Below are 23907 nucleotides of genomic sequence, written 5' to 3'. Positions count from 1 at the left end.
AGTCGAACTAATTGAGGCAGCAACTGCACAGAGGTTGTCTCACACCTGCTGGTGAGTAGCTTCAACTCATTGTCTTCATCAAGACAGGACCTTGGGGTCATCTTGCTGTCCTCAATATGATTTGGCTCACTATCTTCCATAAAGTTCTGCCTGGCATAAGAGATACGACTCTGAAAGAGAAACAAGGAGACACGTAACAGGTTTCACAATTATATAAGAAAATAAATGGATTTGTTCTGCATAAGGAACATGTTTTTACAACTACAATTTAAAAATAGTAGTTTTTGCAAACATCCAATCAGATGTAAACAGCAAAGTAATAGTGGAGGAAATGATGCCTATCCAACTCTATACTAGAACAAAGTTTGAAGGATTTAGGAGGATGAACTTACATTACATGTTAACATGGGCTGGACAAAGCCCATCTCCATGTTGATGGAAGGATAATTCAATAAATTCCCCAAAGAAAATTATTTATAAGCGTTGCCATTTTTCTACATTTTGCAAAGAGTAAATATAGATCAAATAATATTGGAAGAAACAGAGGATAATGAAGCTAAGGTGTAGACTGATGATACATAATCAAATAGCAATTAATTAAGTACAGGGTTACAAGGCAAAAGGTGCTGACAAGAGGAATGCAGACATCAACGTGTGTAGTGGCATTGGCTTTATTCAACATTTTAGTAAGAGTAAATGTAGATATGATAATTTGGAGAAAGTGGAGGGCATGGCAGATAAGATGCATAGTAATGCTAGACAATCAACTATCTCGCGATGCAAGTACAGTAATACCACCACCGTCCGTTATTACTTGTCACTCAAATGGATGTATCTAGCACTATTAAGTTATAAATACATCAAATTGATCAACAATTAATTCAATACAGAGGGAGTACATGACAACATGTACTTACATGAGCAATCCAAAACTTCATAACCATTGTGTTAATTCTACATTTATCTAAGAGTAAATATAGATCTTATAGTTTCAAGCAAAGGGAGGATAAAGAAGCGAACATTTACAGTGATGCTACATAATCAAACAGCAATGAGTGTAAGTATGCTGACAAAGGGCAAGAGGTACTGACAAGAGCAATGTAGAGCCCAATATTGTTGTGAGATCCTATGATCCTTTGAGCAAGGAGCTTCATCTGAAATTAGTTTTCATACAAGAGAGAAGGTAAGGCACATGCAGAAATTTAGGAGTTCAAATTTTGAATTGATATCATAGACAGTACCTGACGCTGGGCTCTCAACAGTTCTAATATGGGTTTGGCCAGTGGAGTAGGGGTAGAGTGTGGTACAGTTGGGCCTATGTTTTCTGTGGCTGCTGATCTATCTGATTTATCAGGTATCACTACCTTTTCCAAATACCTAGGTTGTACTCCTTGAGGATCTGCACTCACGCTCTTCCTTTTAGACATCTATTACGAAAGAACAACATTTGACTGGAAAAACATAGCATGACGACACATGGAATAGGTATAGAAAATGGATAGGTATGGCATATACTCATATATGATGCTTAAACTAAGTAGATGGTGTAACAAAGTAGAAATAATGCAAGAGGTCAGATGCAAAATATGTGAGACCAATACAACCTTGCCAAGTTAGAGCAAGCACCTTGATGGGTGAATAAGATAGGCCATCCTCCACCATGCCAAGTTTGTTAGCCAGTGGATTGTTCCGCAATATTCCTCTCATGCGCCCATTCTCATATTCATTTTGATAATGTTCAGTACCTGACATGCATGAAAACATAAAAACAAGTGAGATTATCTTTGTAATGCAGAAATGATTCTAATCCAATACTGACTCCCTATAAACCCCTTTGTGCTATCTCTGCAATTCTTCTGAGAGATGCCATGCATGTTGTAACTTGGTGCGTGCATTAATATAATGTGGCCTACTACTCAAAATATGAGAGCTCCAGAAGTGATGATACTTCGCAGATGATAGCTTCAACATATAGTAAAGAAGAACAAGTCGACCTGACCTGACAGATTCAAAATATACTAAGGGAGAACAACTCGACCTGACCAGTTGACCGCAAATGTATCTACTACTCTTCCCAACAAGGAACATACTTATTAAAGAATAGAAGAGGATCATCTTAAAGAAGAGTAGAAGAGCAAGCAGATGGAAGATATTACAAATCTTTCTATACAATGTCGGTTGCCCACCCATGATGAACCAGAGCGCACAGAGAAAGTATTCCTTCCGCTCTCTCCATATGTGGCTCACATGCATTTTGAAACTAAAGTAGGAACATTTAGCTGACCAATTAAACATCTCATAGTTTTACTAATATCAGCATAATATCATATTTGAATTTGTACAGCTATGTTTGTTTAGCTCGATGGGTGGAGAAGTGCTATTACGACACGAACCACGTAGGCTGATCGTGGTCATCATAAAATGGGGAAACCGTAAGCATGATGAGTATAGTGTTGACCGTGGCAGTGGGATGGCAGATCTGAAGCTACAAACCGCACAAAGGGTACTTAGCAACCGATATTTGCTTTGAAATAACAACTAAGATTTGGTATGGACAAGAAAGTACAGTCAACAAGTGACAAAAAATGCAATTTTGCAGTCTCTCTATATGTCGCGACATGCATTTGGAAACTCAAGTGGGACCTTTAGATAACCAATTAAATGTGTTTGTTAACTAATATCAGTATCATATCACAATCATATTTGAACAAGTAAGCTTTGGAATTTTGAGTGTTGTGTTGTTTAGCTTGAAGGGTGTAATAATGCTAGTACGACAGAAAGCACATACGTAGATCATAGTAGAGTAGATAAAAGGGGAAAACCCTAAGCATCAAGAGTAAAATCAGGAAAGTGGAACTAGCTGGACCAGTGGGTGGCGCACATGCTTTTCGAAAAAAATATAGGAACATTAGGTGACCAATTAATCGTTCTCTGTTTTAGTAATATGAGGATCATATCAGATTCGTATTTCAACACCTAAGGTTTGGAATAATGAGTGGCATGTTGTTTCGCTTGATGGGTTGAGGTCTTGAGGAGCAGTGCTAGCACGACACGAAGCACCTACGATGATGGTAGTGAATATAAAGGGGGGAAACCATAAGCTTTATGAGTATAGTGACTGTGCCATGGCAGATCTGAAGGTGCAAACGGGACAAAGCTACTTTGCAACCAATGTTTGCTTTCCACTAGCCACAGCGATTTGGTACAGACAAGAAAAGTACACTAAGCAATTTATGATCTATTTTCCGGGTGATATCAATTACTTAAGCACATATGGAAGAGTACCACCTCTCTTGCGATGCCGTGTAGGCCACTGCTAATACATTGAGAGTGCTGCGGGTGTGATGGCTGTTAGTGACGGGGAAGAATAATTTAGACGGCAGACAGCTGGGTCGGGGGATAAATCCTGTTGTTGTGGACGAGGCGGTCGTAGGAGCGGCAACGAAAAGGTGGACGATGGCACCAATGAAGCGAGAGGATACGATGAAAGGATCCTGGTCCAGCGTCGTGGATGAGAGACGTCCTCTCTTCCAGTGGAGGATAGGGTAGCGGCTCCTGGAAGGTGGAGGATGGGGTGGCGGACGGAGGAGGCTGGCCGCAGCGGGGAGGTTGTTGTGGCACTGACGGTGTATGAATGGGGAAATGGAGGGGGAGGGGGATCTCAAACTTTGGGACACGCTTGTCTGAAATGTGGGAAAGTTACGAACTTATCCTCTGTTTAAAATTTCGGACATCACGTCGGTTGGGGATAGGACGGTAATCTCGCATCTCCCAAATATTTACGGGTAGCGATTTCGGGCGAGGAGAGGGTGTTTTGCCGCCCATGGTTTGCGCCCATGGTGTATGAACGAGGCTGACAGGTAGGGCGGTTGTGTCACATCTGAGGGAAGTTACACATCTGCCCCTATTTAAAATATTTGCCTACATCAATTTCGGGCGAGGAGAGTTTGTTTTGCCACCCACCGTATATGAATGGGGAAATGGAGGGAGAGACACATGTCTTTCGGACAAGCTTGAATCAAATGTGTTTTTCCGCCCGCGTTTGGCGCCCACCGTGTCTGAATGGGCTCAGAGGCAGTCGTGTCATGTCTGATTTAAGTTACTAGTCTACCCCTATCGACAGCAGTGTAAATCCGGTCGATAAGGATATCAAAGTGTCAGGGGTAGACAGTAATTTCCATATTTCAAACACTTGCTTCGGGCAGCCCACAAATGATAGTGGGTGTGTAGCCGCTTCATTCAAAACTTGGGAGAATTAGCATTCATGTTTTCCCTGGGCCCTGGCAACTAAATTCAAATCCAATTTGTATTCAATTACGAATATCCATCGATAATTCTACATTTTGTTACTTATTTCTTCAAAACCACAACAAATATTTACTCCACCTTTATATATGATTATGGTTTAGAAATGCCGTGGTCTTCGAATCCAGTAGGTTGGATACACTTTGAGTCAAACAGTTATTTCATCCAATACAATATGCTCACACGAAAAACAGTTCACCTTATGTCAATCAAACAAGTACTAAGGATTACCTCGCCTAAAAAATTCAGATCATTACAACACATGGACAACATAGGGGGTCTTACAACATAATCCATTCAGAGACATGACACAACATGCAAGTACAATAATCTATTGACAATTTCAACTGGTATCTAAAGAAGAACTAGGATTACCCTGGGCTTCAGATAGCAGAAACAGCAGGGCCTCCTCCGTCTTCAAATGCAACATTCCTACTTCCTCCAATTATTCGGTTGCTTGCATAATGTGTGTAGCTAATTGCATAATTTCCAGACTCAAGATCAAGATTACCTCATTCATGGTAGCCACACCATCTTTTTCTGCCTCTAGTAGAGCCTCAAGAACTACAATATCTGTGCTTATACTACTCTCCAGCGGTGTTGCCTCTGAACTGCTACCATCTGTTAACATGGATGGCGCACTGCTTCCACAAATAGATCATGGGGTTGTACATTGTGTCCTAGTGTGAATGGCATCCTGAAAGGTTTCTGCAGGACATAAGTAAGAGATAGTTATCACATGATCCATGCAGTAAGTTTACATGGTAAACGACATACGAATTATTGATAAGCATGGCAAGCTATATTTAAATGGTTCAAAGCAGCATCAGCCGAAAATAAAATAAAATGGTAAGATGAAACTAGGGATGTAAGTGGCAAATAAACGACATACGCCAGTCCCATCTAGTTAGTTTTTGCTAGCTCCCTAGTTCATGTTCCTCAAAAAACAAAAACTCTTTTGAACTATCATACCACTAGTGGACTTTAATCGGGATTAAATGGGGCCTAGTTGACATCCCTAGTTGAAAGGGAGTGTACCATCGCTATATTTAAGTTGCCAAGGCATCTAAGCAGTTCAAATAATCTGAGAAAGCACTTAATAGTGTGGCCTCATATAAACTATGAAGACAGTCTTGTGATGAAGTTCATAGGAAAAGTTAAGGACTCAAATGAACTAGGCACGCATTTCTTTACAATAGTACAACATGCACTGCTAACATATTGGCCAACTCAGGTATAGCCTAACAAGTGACAAACAAGCATTCGAATCAAGCAATACAACAAAGCAGACAACTGAACTATTTGTAGTTCTTAGGATTACAGGTTGAGGCCACAAGCCAAGAAAGCAGCCCACACGCATTACATTTCACATGTACTAAAACACACTGGCTTACCATATGTTTCTGTGAAGCCTCGCTGCTATTGCAATGTTCTTTGAAGATATCGTCAGCATCCCATGGTTGCAAATCTAGTTGTTGTAGTTTATTCTGCACCCTCTATTTAGGTTAAATTAATTTTAATCACACGTACTGGTTCGAATTGATCATCAATGGTTCATCTAAACTAATGAAAGAAGGGTGTGTGCTTACACGACAATATATCTGCTTCACACTATTTTTATGCTTGTTCGAGGTGCCAGCCCCAAAAGAACCAATATTTTGCTTGATGGGGTTAGTAGCTCCATAATTAATAGAAGCATCAAATTAGTCATGCAACTTGGGAAGATCAAGAACACACAAAAAGTAATGAACAGAGGCTCGGAGCAGTGATGTAAAAGCTAGCATCAGAAAATGTAGGGTAAAATGTACAAAAAGCAGCGGAACAACATGCTAGTTTGCTGATGTGTAATTAAGCATAGAGAACATGAAGCAGTCTGATGGAACCAATAGGTGGCATCAGAACAACACCATTATCATAAATATAGCATGCAAGAAGTAAAATAGTAGGCAGTGATATCTAGGAAGTACAGTAATACTTAGGACAAAACTAAAGCGTATTAACTATATGTGCATTGGTATGTAATTTAGCACATGTAACATCTTCACTGCCAGAAGTACGGCCCTACAGGTGCAAGTAGAATAACACGTCTCATGAAAAATTGAATGATGCCCTGAAGAAATTCAAAGGTGCGGTGCTTATGCTAAGAAAGTGAACGTAGGCGCCGGCCGTTGGATAATAGTACCTGATTCTCGGCGGTGTATGGGTATCGTTGTCATACTTGATAGCTAAGATAGTCGATGGTGCTCGTGTTGCGGTTGAGTTTGGGTCGGCTGTCGCCGTCGCTGAAGCGGGTCCGGTGCTTCGGTTGCGGCGCCTGTCGACATACAAGATAGCTCATCTATGGTAAGTGAACAATTTCACGATAAAGAAGAGAAAAACCAAAGGAGTACAAATCGAAATAACCTGATGAGGCTGTGGCGTCAGTAAAGCAGGGCCGGTGGAGTTGAATATGGTGTCCGTGGAGCGGGTCCGGTGTAGTGGAAAAAGGCTTCGGCGGGCGCGGTGTATAGTGCTTTCGGTGAGGCAGATCTGTTGCGGCGGACGAGGGCTTGTATGAAGGGCCAGCGATGGGGCGGATGAGGGAGTCAGTGAAGGGCCTACACTGTGGTGGATGAGGGTGCCGGTTAAGACGATCCGGTGCGGTGGACCATGATGGCGGTCAAGGAGATCTAGAGCGATGGACAAGCCAGTTGGTGAAGCAGCTCCGCTGAAGTGGTGAGTTGGCAGTTGGGGGTTCCAAGGTGCGGAAGGTAGATCCGGCGGGGTGTGAGGTCCACCGCTTCGGCGGAGGACTAGATTCGGCGGCTTGCCATGGTTGGGGGCGGTCGGGGAGCCTCTTGGGAAGAATGTTGGGGGCAAAGAGGGGAAAACAATGGAGTTACCAAAGCACCCCCTTTCCGTTCATGTGGCAGGGGTAAAATAGGAATATAGTAGGGCTAAACTTTCGGGCGCGAGATATTTCGATGTGAGAGGGAAGTTTGAAAGCTTTTGGCGCCTGAAATTGTAAGTGTTCTGCTCTTGTACGGCCGACTATGATATCATGGACGAGAATTTATTTGTTTTGCTCGCAAAAAAGTGCAAGTTTTGAAAATCAATGTCTCCAACTCGAAACTTAGATTGTCCATTCAATTCAAATATGGATCATTGAGCTAGTACAAGCAAATTCCATCATACGGTCCAATTCAAATGAAATTCCAAATGCATTTATCCTAAATATGATGACAAAAGCAAAAATGTGTATGTGTATGAACAAAGTGGATGATTATAAAGTTTGAACATGCACATATGTGTATATCTCTAGGTTTGATATATGAATTTGAAATCACGAAATTCTGGCTTAAAAATGTACCTCCATTTAAATGAATTACAAAAGCTAATGATGGAGTCGAATTCCAAAATTCCAATCTTAGGTTTTTAATTCTGGTACATCAAGGTATATCACGCATGTTCAAAAGTATCGTTATCTCATAGTCCAAACTGTGAAACAAATTGATCAACCATGAGTGCACACACTATTGACCATATATATCTCAATTATGCTAAAGTCCCTCAAATATAGACTCCTAACTCATTATCTGAAGCCAACCCCCCCCCCAACCCCACCCCTCCGTCGCCCCCCACCCCCCCCACACACACGCCATTCTCTCCCCCAGACACAAACACATGAGCACATTAACACCCCCTCTCTTCTAAAGTCCGGACCCCAATATAGGTCTCTTATCACTTTGTCTCTCGGGCATGCACACATCTCTTCCCCCACTCTCCAAGTCTTTCGGCATCTCTCTTGCCCAAGCACACGCACTATGTAGAGTGTATCTTTCCCATAGACACAAAACGTCGCCCCAAACGTCTATCTCCCTAGTTAAGTGGTTCTTGCACACTCACCTCACACACCACCCCCACTGCAAACAAGCACACTTTGTACCCTTGTGCACCACTGTCCTCTTTCTATCTCTCCCACATGCGGACCCGCCCCAGCTCCTTCCATGTATACATATATGTCGTGACTCTTTCCATAGCTCCCTAATGTATCAATGTTCTCAATCTCACGCGTTGTTCTCTACACCATCTGTTCTAGATCTCTCATGAAGTCCCTATCACACACACGATGACTCGCTTCCCTTGCGTCTCCGTACATACGCCAATTTCGAACAACATCAACATTGTCTCCCTATCTATACACCACTTATGGACACAAACGACCCCTCTCTCCCCCCTCTTTTCATTCTCTCTCTCTCCCCGTCGCTAGCTCTCCCTCTCTCTCTCTCTATCTCGCTCTCACACCCCTCTCCCACACACACTCGATGTCTCTTCCAAATAGTCTGCTCCCCGCCCACACCCATGCTATCCTGCTACTACACATGCCTTTGCGTTGGTGTACAAAAGTAGGGGCTCTCCTTTTACACCCCTTTACTTGTGCACGGGCAGTCAGAGCCGCGCCCACGACCACACTAAGGAGGGCAGAGGAGGGATGCTGGAGTCCAAGATAGCCAGGGCAACGCCAAGACTAGGAGCGCAAAGAGAGCAAGAGGGCAAGGTGGACTCCCCCGAAAAGACCCTTTCCGGGGTGGTTTCCGCAGCCCCGGCAAGATCCTCGCCGGGGCAACTTGCCTGACGCCAGCAGAGCGCGCCACCCTTGAGCCCAAGGGTTTCCGACACCATCAACTACATTGGAACCAAGGCTTGGGAGGCACCTCCGTGGTGACATGCAGATCTTGGTAGAGATCTTAAATACGCAAGATTAGACGAGAAACAGAAGACAACGATCCTTGGCAAGATCCTTGCCAAGGAAGTCCACGAGACCCTCGGCAAGGTCCTTGACGAGGAGGACCGCGGTGCCACGACAAGACCCTTGCTGAAGACACCTGCGGGGCCGCAGCCAGGCCCACGCCTGCCAAGACTCCATCGTCGCTCCCACGCAGTTGCTAGCTCGACCAGCTGAGCAGGCATCTGCATGGCAGAGCGCGGCCTCCACACCAAATCTAGCAAGCACCTGTGTGGTGGCATGCAGATCTTCGTGATAGCTCCACCACTGCGCCAGCCCAACAACCAGCTAACGTGGTGCTACAACGCCTCGTTAGCTTGGACGCGCGTCCGAGCCAGGCGAGGCGACGACAGCTAGGACGAGCTTCTTTGCCGTCCCCAATAAAGCAAGAGGGGCACGTTGGCAGCGCATTAAATGCGTTTGTTAGACGACGCCAGGGGATAGACTCAACCCCTGTGCACCTTTCCACCTTCTGTGTGCCACTGTGGTGACCCCTTTTGCCTATAAAAGGAGGCCCGAGGTGTACTAGAGAGGGATTTCAGGTCTTTGGAACTAGAGAGACATCGCAGCTAGTTCAAGAACACAAGAACACTCGAATACACATCAAAGCAGGACTAGGGTTTTACGCGTCTCCGCTGCCCGAACCTGGGTAAACGATTTGCGTGCTGACCGCCAGACCCTCTATTTGCACAACCCCGCGCCCTCCAACGTAGAAGGGATCCCTGTGACCCCATAGGTGTCGTTTCCCACCGACATCTCTAGCGCGCCAGGTAGGGGGGGTGCGCAGTTGTGGAAATCCTGGTCTAGTTGAAGCAACGACTTCATCATGGTCGTCACTCCAAGGAAGAAGACGACCGAACAAGTGGCGTCCTCGGCGGACATTGTGAATGCTCACGCAGCGGCAGAAAAGCTAAGTCATGCAAAACTTTGAGTAATTCATTTTTATATATAAGGTTATCGTCCTCGACGATCTTGCCCTGTGTATGGAAAACCTGCACGCAATGGGGCCCTACCACTATTGGCAACGCCCTCGTTCTGTTTCGAGTCCGCTCAACAGTTTGAGCAGCTGCGTCGAGAACGGCAGGGTGGCCTTCTGCGACTGGCAACACTCTCGTTCTGTCTTTAGTCCGCTCGACAGCTCGAGCGGCCGCATTAAGAGCAGTGAGGTGGTTTGCCCGGCAGCAAGCATACCCGACAGGCCATTGGGGATCCGTCCTCAAGGCGCCGTGGCTGGGTTCCGCGCCGGCAAGCCTACCCGATTAACGTAGGGTGGACATACAAGGGGAGATCAAACAGGAAAATAACATGCATCGTTTCAAAAGTACTGTAGAGTTATATTACATCATTTGTTGCTGTGGTTCTAACTAATGATAAAAATTGTCTTGGTCATGAACCTGCAGCGGCGAAAAGAAATGGGGTGCCTAGTCCCGGCGTTGGCCTTGTATCTGCTGAACTCCGTCTATGCGGCTGATGACGGGCTCGATACGCTCCTCGACCGGAGCGAGGTCCACGCCCTCCGGCAAGCTGTCCAGAAAAGCTTTGAAGTCGAGGTCGGGGTTCCAGTACACCATCTTGGTGAGGACCTTGGTCATGGCACCCCGACAAAGCCTCCGGGCCTCATCGGCCCGAGAGGCCACCCTGTTGGAGCGAAAACGCTCCAGGGCCCCGAGCACACCCTCAAAGAACAGCGTCAGCCTGGCATTAGGACTCACGTTTGGCTCCGGGATGTACCTCATGTCTGGCATCCCCATGGTAGCCAGCTGCGTGGTGATCCTGCCAGCGACGTCGGCGAGGCGGCTGATCCAGAGCTTCTCGCCCACCACGAAATCCGTGTGGCTGACTGCGTCATTCTTCCGCAGCTGCCTCTCCTCCTCTAGATTCTTGGTCAGGGTCTCCTCCCGGGCCCTGGCCTCGGAGAGCGTCCCCTCAAGACCCTCCAGCTTCAGCTTCAGGTCCTTGATGGACTCGTTGGCTGTGGAGAGCAGCTCAACCTTGTCGAGGACTGCAACCTGCGTGTCAGCCAAGGCGCCCTTGGCCGCGTCCCTTTCCCCCGTCAGCTCCTGGACCTGCTTCTTCAGCCCGTCCCGCTCCACCTCTAGCTCGTTCACCTTGCCGGCATGGGCCTGGGCCTGAGCATTGAGGGCCTCCTCGTGCCTCTGCTCTAATTCTTCGGTCCGTTGCACGGCAAGATCCTTGACCTCCTCATCCTTGTGGCGGAGTGTCGCGGCGAGTTTCTCCTCGCGAGCGGCAAGGTCCTCCTCCTGGGAGTTCAGCTCGACCTAGTGCTAACGCCCAGCGGCCTCCTCCTCAGCGGCCTATTGACTCGCCGCCTCCTGGCCTTCTCGACATCGGCCTGCTTCATGACAAGATCCAGCTTGCGCTTGGCCAGTTGATCCTGGGCAGTGTTCTGTTCCTCATAGGCCTGGCAGAACCAAGCCTGCGCCTCAGCGACGCGCCCTTTGAGGTCCGCCTCCGCCTTGCACTACAAAAAAAAAGACACATCCGTGACATTTTGGGCCGAACGAAAAAAATTTCTGTCATACATATGACACTTCTATGACGATAATTGTGACAAAACTTGGTATCATCATAGATGTGGTGGCCTCCTACTTCTATGACAAAAAATCATGACAGAAAATGGGCTTTTCGTCCTGGGCGGGCCGGAGACGCAGCTGCATGACATTCTTTGGGCCGCCAATGACGAAAAAAACCGTGGTAGAAGCGAGGGCGAGGAAAATTTCGGGGAGTTCCCGGTTACGGTGGGAGGTCGGGGGGCGAGCGATGCGCGTTTCTCTCATACACGTACGCACGCGTGTGTGAGGCGTTGGCTCTAACAGAACCCGAGCGAGGCGTTGGGCTCTAACTGAACCCGAGCGATCGCAGGCTACACGTTACTAAACCTGAGCGATCGATCGATGGCTGTTAACTGAACCTGATCGAGCGATTCCTTAGCTACTGCTGCTAACTGAAGCCGATCGATGCTGCCTCTGGATGAACAGTGAGCGTTGCGGGGGGGGGGGAGGGGGATGAACAGTTCCCAGTGGGGATGGATGAACAGGACCCCGTGGTGTTGCCTCTGGAGGAACAGGACCCCGATCGATCGAGTCAGTTGGGGCTGGATGAACAGGACCCCGTGGAGGGCTGGATGAATAGGACCACCCCGTGGAGGGCAGGATGAACAGTAGACGGTGGAGGGCAGGATGAACAGTAGCCCGTGGAGGGCAGGATGAACAGTAGCCCATGGAGGGGTGGTTGAACAGGAGCCCGTGGAGAGGGCTGGTTGAACAGTAGCCGGTGGAGTAGCGTGTGGTGGTGGCTGGATGAACAGGAGCGCGTGGATGAACAGTCACAGGTGGAGGCTGGAGGAGGTCGACGGTGGATGAACAGTAGCTCGTGGAGGCTGGAGGGGGTCGACGGTGGAGATGAACAGTATCCCGTGGAGTCCCGTTTTGCAGTACGCCAAACCCCTCCCGATGAACAGGACCCCCGTTTCGACCGTAGGAGGTCCGTTTCGTCCGTTTTGCGGTACGCCACACCCCTCCCGATCAACAGGACCCCCGTTTCGACCGTAGGAGGTCCGTTTCCTCCGTTTTGCGGTACCCCAGACCCCTCCCGATCAACAGGACCCCGTTCCGAACGTAGGAGGTCCGTTTCCTCCGTTGTGCGGTACGCCAGGCCTCGTTTCCATCGCTTGTTCCATCCAAGCCCTCCCGATAAACATGACCACACATTCCGTTCTGACCCAGCCGGTTGGCTCCCACGCGTTCTGTTGCCTCCCCATGAACACGACGCATTCCGTTGCCTCCCCATGAACACGACGACGATGCTGTTTCTTCGTTTGACCTAGCAATGTACACGAGCCTTGTCCGTACGTATGCGCGAGTAGGTGTTCGAGACCCCGCCCGTATGTACACATACGTGGCCGTATTTTCTTTCTTGCACCCTGGCCGCTGTACGTACGTGTACATGCTATGTGCGCGCCTCTACTACGACACGTGTGCGCCTCTACATCGACCAGTATGTACATACACGTTCGTGACCAGAATGACAACGCTACATACGCTTCGACCGGGTGGTCCCGACTATCAGGCACTTCCTTGCCTGCGAAGATGTAGCTGGTGGGTCCCAACAGTCAGGGGGCGAATCGTTTTTTGGCCCGAATGCACTTCCTTGCGTGCGAAGATGTAGCTGGTGGGTCCCAGCAGTCAGGGGGAAATGTTTTTTTCGTGAAATACAATGGCCCATCCGATGGGTCCTAGCTGTCAGGTGGAGGAATCATTATTTTCCGCGTAATAAGGAGGCACTTCCTTGCTGCGGCCGTGGACCCAGCTGTCAGCCTCTCCACGTACATTCCACGTCTGATGGAAGTCGTTCCTTGACCATGTTGACCACGCCGCGCCGAGAGCACCAGGGCGGTGGACGACGGTGAGGCCTAGGAAGGGGATGACACGGAGGCAGGGAAGACTTGGCAGTTGTTTCCCACGCGGAGGGGAGTACGACTGTACGATGGTTTACTGGTTCGTCTGCCGTCGCCGGAGAATAACATCAGGTGTGGGTGAGTAGAGGGATGGCTAGGCCAGCGATGGGAGTACAGTCGGGTGGTGAGGCCTGCGCGGTAGCGCATCCGGCTGCGAGAAGGAGGGAGCAGGCAGTCCCGCCGGCGCTTGTTTGAGCGGCTGGAGCAGGAAGAGCAGAGATTGAAGAAGCACGACGGCCGTTGGATGGACATCCAACAATCAGTGCTTCTGCGTCAACCTTTTTTTAGGAAAGCCTCAAATCTGTGGAAAACAGCATACAGCCCATCTGCCATTATTTCTAATATTTACAGCCCATTTGCTAATTCTTAGGGTTTTTTTGGAGCCCATATTCTTTTTGTTAGCATTACAGCCCATATTGTGGCAACGGTTAAAAAATTATACAAAATTTTGCATATTTCGGTGTGGTCCGAACTGTTTTTAATCCCGAAATTTCGACTCACATTCAAACTGATTTTAAAAATAAATGTATATCAATATAAAATCCAACAAATTCTCCACGCATAAAAATTATTGTAATTTAAAATCTTGAAATAAAAAAAAGATATTTGAAACTAATTGCCGGTTTGATGTGTTTTAAAAATGTACATGCCATTTCTCATTACTGATGGGCCATTTTCTCGGCCAGCCGAATGAAAGCTCTCCTCGTCTTGAAAGATTTGCAGCCCAACAGGCCTGACAAAGCGACTTACTTGGCAAATCACAAACAAATGTGTTGTGGCCGTGGACCCAGCTGTGATCCTCTCCACGTACAGTACTCTTCTGATGGAAGTCATTCCTTGACCACATTAACCACGCTGCGCGGAGAGCACCACGACGGTGGATGACGACGAGGCCTGGAAGGGGACGACGCGGCAGTGGAAGCCCGCGCGGAGAGGAGTGTGAGGGTACACTGGTTCGGCTACGGTGTGAGGCTGCCGTCACCGCAGGGCCTGGCCAGCGGTGGGAATAGTAGGGGGCGGTGAGGCCTCTATGGCAGCACAGCCAGCCACGGGAGGTAGGAGCATGCGGCAGGACCGGCGCTGCTTTGGGCGGCTGGAGCAAGAAGACCGGAGGTTGAAGAAGCACTACGGCCGTTAGATGGACATCGTACAGTCGCTGGAGCTAGAATCGTTCATATTGACTAAGTTGACAAAGCCCTTCATCCCCGTCAACTTAGTAGGCCCACAAGTCAGCCTCCCAGCAAGGTGGGTCCCAGCTAGTCGGGGGAGTATTCATTTTTTGTGCGTAATAAGGAGGCACTTCCGGTGGGTCCGAGCTGACAGCGGGGGGAACGTTTTTTTCGCGAAATACGGTGGCCCGTCCGGTGGGTCCCAACAGTCAGGGGGAAATGATTTTTTCGCAAAATACTGGTGGCCCGTCCGGTGGGTCCCTGCTGTCAGGTGGAGGAATCATTATTTTCCGCGTAATAAGGAGGCACTTCCTTGCTGCCGTCGTGGACCCAACTGTCAGCCTCTCCATGTACAGTCCATGTCCGATGGAAGTCATTCCTTCCACGTTGACCACGCCGCACTGAGAGCACCAGGGCGATGGATGACGGCGAGGCCTAGGAAGGGGACGATGCGGAGACGGTGAAGACGTGGCAGTGGATGCCCACGCGGAGAGGAGTATGAGGGTTCACTCGTTCGGCTGCGGTGTGAGGCTGCCGTCGCCGCAGGGCCTGGCCAGCGGTGGGAATAGTAGGGGCGGTGAGGCCTCCACGGCAGCCCAGCCCGCCACGGGAGGCAGGAGCAGGCGGCATGAACGGCGCTGCTTTGGGCGGCTAGAGCAAGAAGACCAGAGGTTGAAGAAACACTATGGCCGTTGGATGGACATCGTACGGTCACTGCAGCTAGAATCGTTTATATTGACTAAGTTGACAAAGCCCTTGGTACGTCAACTTAGTAGGCCCACATGTTAGCTTCCGAAACGGTGCGCCCCAGATGTCAGGGGGAGGAATCATTTTTTGGGCGGGTGAAGCTAGAATATCCGAGATTGAAGAAGAAGCACGGCATCCGCTGGATGGACATCCACCGTCCACTGCTGCTAGAACCGTGTGTTGACTATAAGTTGACAAAGCCTTGCATACGCGTCAACTCTGTTTTTTTAGGGGACGCGTCAACTTAGTAAGGCCAGAAGTGTGTGGCAGAGCACTTATAGCCCATTTGAGATTTGTAAGAATGTGTAGCCCATTTTTGAATTCTAATGGAATTTACTATAGCCCATTTACAGTTTGTTAAAAGTACAGCCCATTTCAACCAACCGTTCAAAACAGAATTCAATAAAATTTCCCACATTTTGATGGGATCCGAAATATTTTTATCCCGAAATTTCTAGCCAGATTAAATACAATTTCAATATAAATTTATATTACGTAAAAATCCAACGAAACATTGCACTCGCAACAATTAATGAAATTAAAATTTTCAATACCCAAAAATAATATTTTATAAAGTAATCACGTGTTTGGTGCATTTTTTTATAGTTACTGCCCAGTTTTTCTAATTACATCCCATTTATTATTTCTTAAAGCCCATTTTCTTGTTAGGCCTAATGCATCCCTCCTAGGAAATATTTGTAGCCCAGCGGGGCGGAGAATAACAACTTGACCTTGCCTGGGTATTCCTAAAAAAAGTATAGCTGGGCTAGCCATTTTCAGCTTGAAAAAAAATTAATATCTGGGCTGGATATCTGGCCTGGGCTAGACGGGCCACAGCCCGCCCAGTTAATACCTGCAGCGATGTTTTCGTTGTTGTTCAGAGGAGAAAAATTAATATCTGGGCTAAACATCGAAAAACTCTGCAGTGCTCACACCTCAAAAACACAAATACTGCTCCAGCTGCTTGGTCCCAATTGTCGGCCGCTTCTTGTGCAATTCTCTCGTTTATTGACTAGTACTACATAGGTTGACAATGGTGTGGGACCGTGATGTCAGGAAACCAGGGGGAAGCAAAATAAATAACTCCAGCGAGCGATTCCACCTCTGCCTCGTTGTCTCCCGTGGAAACCCCTTTCCTCCCTTTTTTTGCTCGAGCAAGGACCAATGCATGCAACACGTCCATGCGGTTATTAGGCAAGAAATAAAAGCGCTTTGCATGCTATGAATTACGATGGCCTGCATGGGTAGCTAATAAGGCATCCTCTTAACTGCTGTGATTAAATGTTGTGTTTAGAAGAGAGAAATATTCTTCTTTTCCACCAATCTGCTTGCACCTAGGTCGGGATGCACCTTCTAATACGACTTATTCACCTAGACGGAGGGAGTATAGTTTTATACACACACAAACACACACACACACACACACATATATATAGTAGCATTATTATAATCCCAGAATTAGAATAACTCTTTGGATCACAGCCAGCCCTATAAGGGCCTGACTGCTCGCTCCTGAACTTCCCGAACTCAGATAAAAAAAGCCACGCCCCACGCCCACCACTTCCCCTGCCCGATCCCATCCTCCCCGATCCAGCGCCTCCCCCCTGGGGCAACCGCCGCCGCCCCTAGCTCCGTCGCCGCCACCAAACCCTGCACCCCGGCTCCACCGGCCAACACTGCCCACCGCCGCAGCCCAACCCCGCGCCCCGCCTCCGCCGGCCAACTCCGCGCGCCTCCACCTCCTACCGGATCCCACCGGCGGAGCTAGCCGCGGCAGCCCCGGCGCTCCTCCGCTCGCCACTGCCCTGGAGACGAACATGGCACCGCCACCCCGAGGAACCTCCGAAAGCTGCGCAAGGGCGGAGCTTCCCTACCCAGTGCCCACTGCCTTTTCCTCCATGCATGCCATCCTTCCTTGCCGGAGCCGATGCGGGCCGCGACCTCACCACGCCGCCCGGGATCCCACACACGCGCCGTCCTGGCCGACCACATTGACCTTCTCACAAGGGCAGCCTTGACCTTCCCGAGGAAGGTTCATCCATGGAGCAGCCGCTCCCACCCCTCCACACCCGGGTCGATCCTGGCTCGCCTCACACCTTTGCCCGTCTTCATCAGTATGCATGTGCATCACGTCCGGGCTGGTAGTGGAGATCGTGGACTAGGGCGCGAATTGGAGAAGGGCGAGCACGATGCTGTACATGGGGATCGGGGTGGTTGAAGAGGGTGGCAGTTCTAGTTCTTCTACTCCCCTTCTACTACATCAAGGAGCAGACCTGCGCGTTGCACATCCGTCGCGACGACTCACTGTCCAGCGACAGGTCGCCAAGGTGTGTATTGCGCTGCTCATTCAATAAATCATGATGTGAAGTGCAGCTGGGTACGTCATGCCTCTAACTTGCCTGCTCACTGTCCCCCATGCTGGAGCCAGCGACTCCTTGTTCTATCTCTCAACTAGAGCAGAATCTGTACACATGTATCCTGAATCATATAGTGGTTGATTGATTTTTCGTGGCATGGTGGTGATGTTCAGAGTTTTGCAAAGAATAACCGGGAAAAAATCCTCCAAATTTTCTGTTTTTCACTTGCTCTGATTTGTTGCTCTGTACATGTTCGGTGATATCCCTACAAGTACTAGCTATTTCTTCAGGACTACGGTGTACAAGGACTCAAGTAATTTATATTTTGGGATGGTTGGAGGTTAGGTGCATTACATGTGCATCCACATATTCGTCCTTGTTCGTTCTTTCACTAACTACTTCCATATCATTATGCCGCGCGCAGGCGACGTTCTTTCACTAAGTACTGGCATATCATTATGCCGCGCACAGGCGACGCCCCAAGGAACACAGAGGAGGTCAGAGTGCATATGGAACTTGGAGGAATACATACGACTACCGGCAGTAACGCAGACAAGTTATATATATATATATACTGATTCAATATGAACAACTGGACGGGCATGGTATACCTGAATGAGAAATTATACATATCGGGAGAGCTAATTTAATTAGGGACCATGCTCTTTGTACGAGTTTCCATGGTAACTTGCAGCCGTCGCTTCACAACCTCTGTAGCTGTTAAAAAGAATTTGGCTCAACTGTTTCTCCTGTGCAAAATATTGGTGGCTTTTACTTGAGGTTACTTCTGTACAAATGGCATCATGACGCCAAGAAAGGCAATTAACATATAGAGGCAGGGAGGTGGCCAACTGCTCTGGCTTCTTCAGTCTCCTAGTATACATTCTTGACACATGCTTTTAGCATGCCAGTAGTAGTAGGATGCGAACACCCAGTTGTTCCGCCTAATAGAGATGGATGGATGGGCTCCGATGTACAGAGCAAAATTAGTAAGAACTATGGTCAAGACAAGCTTCAGTGTCCCAAAAGTAAACTTTCTTAAACCATTTTTTATGAAGTATAGGGAACTTCTTGTACGTGTTACTCCCGAAACGATATGAAACTTTGTGTGTACAATTTTTTAATATACCATATTGATTGAGAACTAAAAAGGCATGCTTTTTTAATAATCTAGAAGTTCAATGACTTCCACCTAGAAAGTTCAAAAGACATTGTTTTTGAGGGGGAACGCATCCTGCCTAGAAGATGCATATGGAACAAAATGTAAATTCGCAATGAAGTTCATATATAAAAAAAGTTGAAGTTCGTATACAGAAAAAGGTGCATTTCTGAAAAAAGGTACATGTTTCCTAATTCTAGATGCTTATATGATCATCCTGTGACACTGAAATCTTTTTCATTTTAGGTGAGCCAAATTTTTGTGTGGATGTGATGTGCATGTTCTTGTCCGTAGTACACTGAATAGAACGAAAAAAGCTATTATGGGTGCCCTCTAAATGTTTGTCCTATTGCTTATGAGAATTGACCCAGATTTTCCTATTGTTTTTGCACATGTTGGATTCAAGGGAAAACGTGTATAAAAAAGGTGTGATTTCAAAAGTTCAGGTGTAAAGAACATCGAAGTTCGAACCAAAAAATGTAAACAAAAAAGTCATGGGATTCAAAGAATAAAAACTATGGAGTTTCATGAAAAAAATAGCACACGAAGTTCATATTTCAGAAATTCCGAAGTTCACATGTACCACTTACAGAAGAAAAATCGTCAAATAAAGAAGGGACCGCCTAGGCCACTTCACCGAAAAGCAAAAAATGCATAAAAAATTTCACGACAAAATTCTGTAAGAAGTTCAAATTTAAAAACCATAGCAGGTCAGCGTTATAAAATGAAGTTGTTAATATCTAAAAGACAAATTTGGAAGTTCAAAAAATTTGAGCAAGAAGTTAAAAATAAGTAGTTCAAAAATCTTTATAACGGATTTTCCGCCGTTTGTAAAAAAATCAGAGAAGTTCAAATTAAAAAGAGGAGCATTTCAAAAGATTGTATAAAAACTAATTTTCCCCATTCTATAAAAACTAGAAGTTCGAATTAAAATAACGGCACCGTATCATTGCTAATATAAAAAAGCATTTTCCTCGTTACTAACCAATAAAACTAAGAAGTTCAAATTTAAAAAATGGTGAAGTTCTATGTGTGTAAAAAATTCAAAATTTGCACATTATTAAAAAATAAAACCAAGAAGTTCAAAATTTTAAAACAAAGAAGTTAAAAAAACTCGACTTTCCTCGTTACTTAAGAATAAAACTAAGAAGTTCAAATTAAAATAACAGAGAATTTCGAAGTATATAAAATACTCATTTTTCTCATTAGTAAAGAATAAAACCAAGAAGTTCAAATTAAAAATAGGAAACACAAAAAAAGTTTTAAAAAGATTTTCCCCATTTTTTTAGAAAAACTACAAGCTCAAACTTCGCGAGTATGAAAAAGCTATCAACACGGGAAATTTGCATGTTTTCAACAGCTTTCCACCGGTATATCATTTGCTCAATTCCGGTGTTGGCGAGTTAGGGGCAAAAAATAACAGTGAAAAAAACAGACTGAAGTGCAAACAGAATTGCTCCAGAAGTTCAACCTCTTCATGTAGTGCATATTCGGAGACTTTGTTTTTGCGATGAAGGCAGAACGCATGATCTCAGAAGATCAGATTGATAACTGCCAGAAGTTCACATACTACACGGTGTGCATTTTGTATTAAAAAAAGAATGAAAAAACAAAGGCTAAAAGTTTTGTTGCTAGAAGTTCAAGTGCTCGGCCCGAGAAAGTTCAAAAATTCTTATGAGAGAGGTTGAACAGAAATACGTGACAGAAATTCAAGGTGAAAACAACGAGAAGTTCAACTACTGTAAGGAATGCATTTCAGGTGAGAATAAAAAGTATAGAAAAAGAAAAGCCTAAAAGGTTTGTTGAAAGAAGTTCAAGTGCTCTGTCCAGGAGGTTCAAAAATCCTTGCGAGAGAGGTTCACCTTGTATTTCCATGCTTGATTTTTTTTCGTATAAAAAATGAATACAATTCTTTAATCAAAATATAAAAAGGTGAAGTTCAAATTGAAATAACACAGAAGTTTGGAGTTTATTAAAACCTAGGATTTACCCGTTCAAAAAATAAAAAACACAACGCCATTTTTTGCACTTTTAAAAACAACTCATAAGAGGAAAAAATGGTTGCTAGAAGTTCAAGTGCTCGGCGAGGAAAAGTTCAAAAAATTCTTGTGAGAGAGGTTCACCATGTATTTAGATGTCCAAAATACATAAAAATGTAGTTTTTGTGTTTCAAAATAATTCCCTCAAACCAGAGAGAAGTTCAAAAGTGATAACAACCAGAAGTTCATGTACTACACGGTGTGTATTTCATATAAGAAAAATACAATAAAGTAAAACAGAGTGAAGTTCAAACAGACATCCCAGAAGTTCAACTACTTCACGTAGTACAAAAAACAGCACATCAAAAACAGAGTGAAGTTCAAACAGACATGCCCCAGAAGTTCAACTACTTCACGCAGTGCATTTCCGTTCACGATGAACGCAGAAATCATGATCTCGCCATTTTCTAGTTTACCTCAAAACTACAGGAATATCATTTGTGTAAGTTTCAAGTCCTCGGTCGAAGAAAGTTGAAAAAATTATTGTGAGAGGGGTTTGTACAAAAGGAGTAGCATTTGTGTAACACTATCGAATGGATGAGAAAATTACAAACGAAAATACATCACAGAAGTTCAACGTGAAAACAACATGAAGTTCAACTACTACACTGAATGAATTTCAGATGAAAAACTTTTAAAATCATCACGAGTATGAAAAAACGATCAACACGGGAAAGTTATGTGCTTACAGCAGCTTTCCACCGGTATATCACTTGCTCAATTCCGGTGAGTGGATGGAGAGTTACGAGAAGTGGATGGATACCTAGGAGCAAAAAAATCACGTGAAAAACAGAGTGAAGTTCAGGTACACGCGCCGAGAAGTTTAGGTTCTTCCGCGGTGCATTTTCAAAGAATCTGTTTCCCGATAAAGGCAGAACGCATGATCGCTCTGTTTTTGAAATTACTTAAAAACGGCTAGGAATCAGAGAAAACAATCAACATGAAAAAGTTTCGCATTTTCCGTAGCTTTTCAGCGGTATAGTATTTGCCCCATTCCGATAAAGTTTTTAGAAATTACGGCAAAAATACGTTTTTAACCATTTTCAAAACTGACATAAAACCATAATCAATTAGGAGAAATAATATATACAAAAAAATTTCGCATGTTTTCAAGCTTTCCAACGCCATATTATTTGCTGCATTTGTACATACGGTTAAAAAATTAGCTTGAAAATACAAACTCGGTGAAACTTGTACCATTTCCTAAATTACTTTTAAACTGTTCAAAATTAGAAAACACTTTTAACATGAAAAAGTAGCGCATTTTCATAAGCTTTTCAACGCCATATTATTTGCCTTAATTGGATTAGCTGTTTAGAAATGACATCGAAAATACAAACTCGGGTGTTCCGTTTGCGAAATTCTACGATTTTCCGAATTACTCTTTAACCGTAGGGAATTAGAGAAATCTTTGAACATGTGGAAGGAGCGGTTTTGCAGCAGCTTTCCAACGCCATATTATTTGCCTCATTCCGATAAATGGTTTAAAAATGCGATCGAAAATACGATTCAAGTTTTTTGTACGAAGAAAAATAGGTTTTCAAAACTGCTCTTAAACCGCTTATATTTTGCCAAAATTTTAACTTGGGTCATGATACTAGTGTCCATAGCTTTCCAAAGGTATATAGCAAGCCCCATTTGGACACCTTTTAGCTGAAGTTCAACCTAGCACACGGGGAAGGTCAGGCGCGTTACTCGGGAAGTTCATGTTGTGATCAGAATATTATTCTGATCCCGTGATCAGAATAGTGTTTATATATATATATATGTATATGTATATATATGTAATAAGGAGGCACTTGCGTACGTGAGGCTGTGGACCTGGTGGGTCCCCATTGTCATCCTCTCCAAGTAAAGTCATCTCCTCGCCCGCGCGCACTTTCCGCCCAGAACAGTCAGCGCCACCCGCCCCGCTTCCCAGTGCAGGCAATTGCTCTGCCTTCAAACGACACAAGTTCCGTCCGTCCGTCCATCTGCCGCCCACATTAATGATACACGGTTGCCGAGGCGGCTACTCCGGTGCCACACGTCCGTCCCTCTGCCCGCCCACCATTGCTATATAAACTGCTGCGCCGGCCATAGTCATAGTCATCCGCATCTGTTCCCTTTCTCCTGTCCACACCACTACTGCCCACCATGGCTTCCTCGCGCTCCAGCGCTCTTTGGGATGGGCGGACGACGAACCACAAGGAGATGGCAGCCATTGTTGCCGACCGGCTGGTCGGCAGGCAGCCGGAGGACGACGACGTCCCAATGGAGAACATGGTAGTCGACGATCCGGCGCCAACCCCCTCCTCCGCGCCATCCTCGCTGGTGCATTGCACCATGACCATCGGCGAGGCCCGTGCCCAATATATGGACAGTGTGAGGCAGATGCGTCAGGAGCAGTTCCGGGAGGCACAGGCCGACGCCGCCTACAACCACCATCTCCTCGAGGAGCACCTGCAGGCGGAGCAGCAGATCGCCGCGGAGCGGGCGGAGCAGGAGGCGCTGCTCGACTCGTACCGCTCTGCCCGCAAGGGCCGCCTCAAGCGCTGGCGGGAGCGCATGCGGGTGGCGGAGGCTGCGGCCACCTACAAATTGGCTAGCAAAGAGGGCGATGAAGCGGGCGAGGCACTGTTTGGCGAGACCGAGGACGAGTCAGAGGACAATGCCGGCTCCGACGAGTCCCCTCTTCGCTGGCGTCAACGAGGCCCTGCTCCACCGAGGCCCCGCGGCGCCAACAACGAGGCAGAGGACACCGCCGGCTCCGCTGAGGCCCCGCCCCGCCAACAACGAGGCAGAGGACATCGTCGGCTCAGCCGAGGCCCCACCCTGCCGGCAACACGGGGAGGATTTCCACCGCTCCGCTGAGGCGCCACCCGCCGGCAACGAGACAGAGGACATCGC

The sequence above is a fragment of the Triticum urartu genome, chromosome 7 (genome assembly GCF_003073215.2).
Source record: "Triticum urartu cultivar G1812 chromosome 7, Tu2.1, whole genome shotgun sequence".
Lineage (NCBI taxonomy): Eukaryota > Viridiplantae > Streptophyta > Magnoliopsida > Poales > Poaceae > Triticum > Triticum urartu.
Note: the sequence above shows the minus strand (reverse complement) of the source record.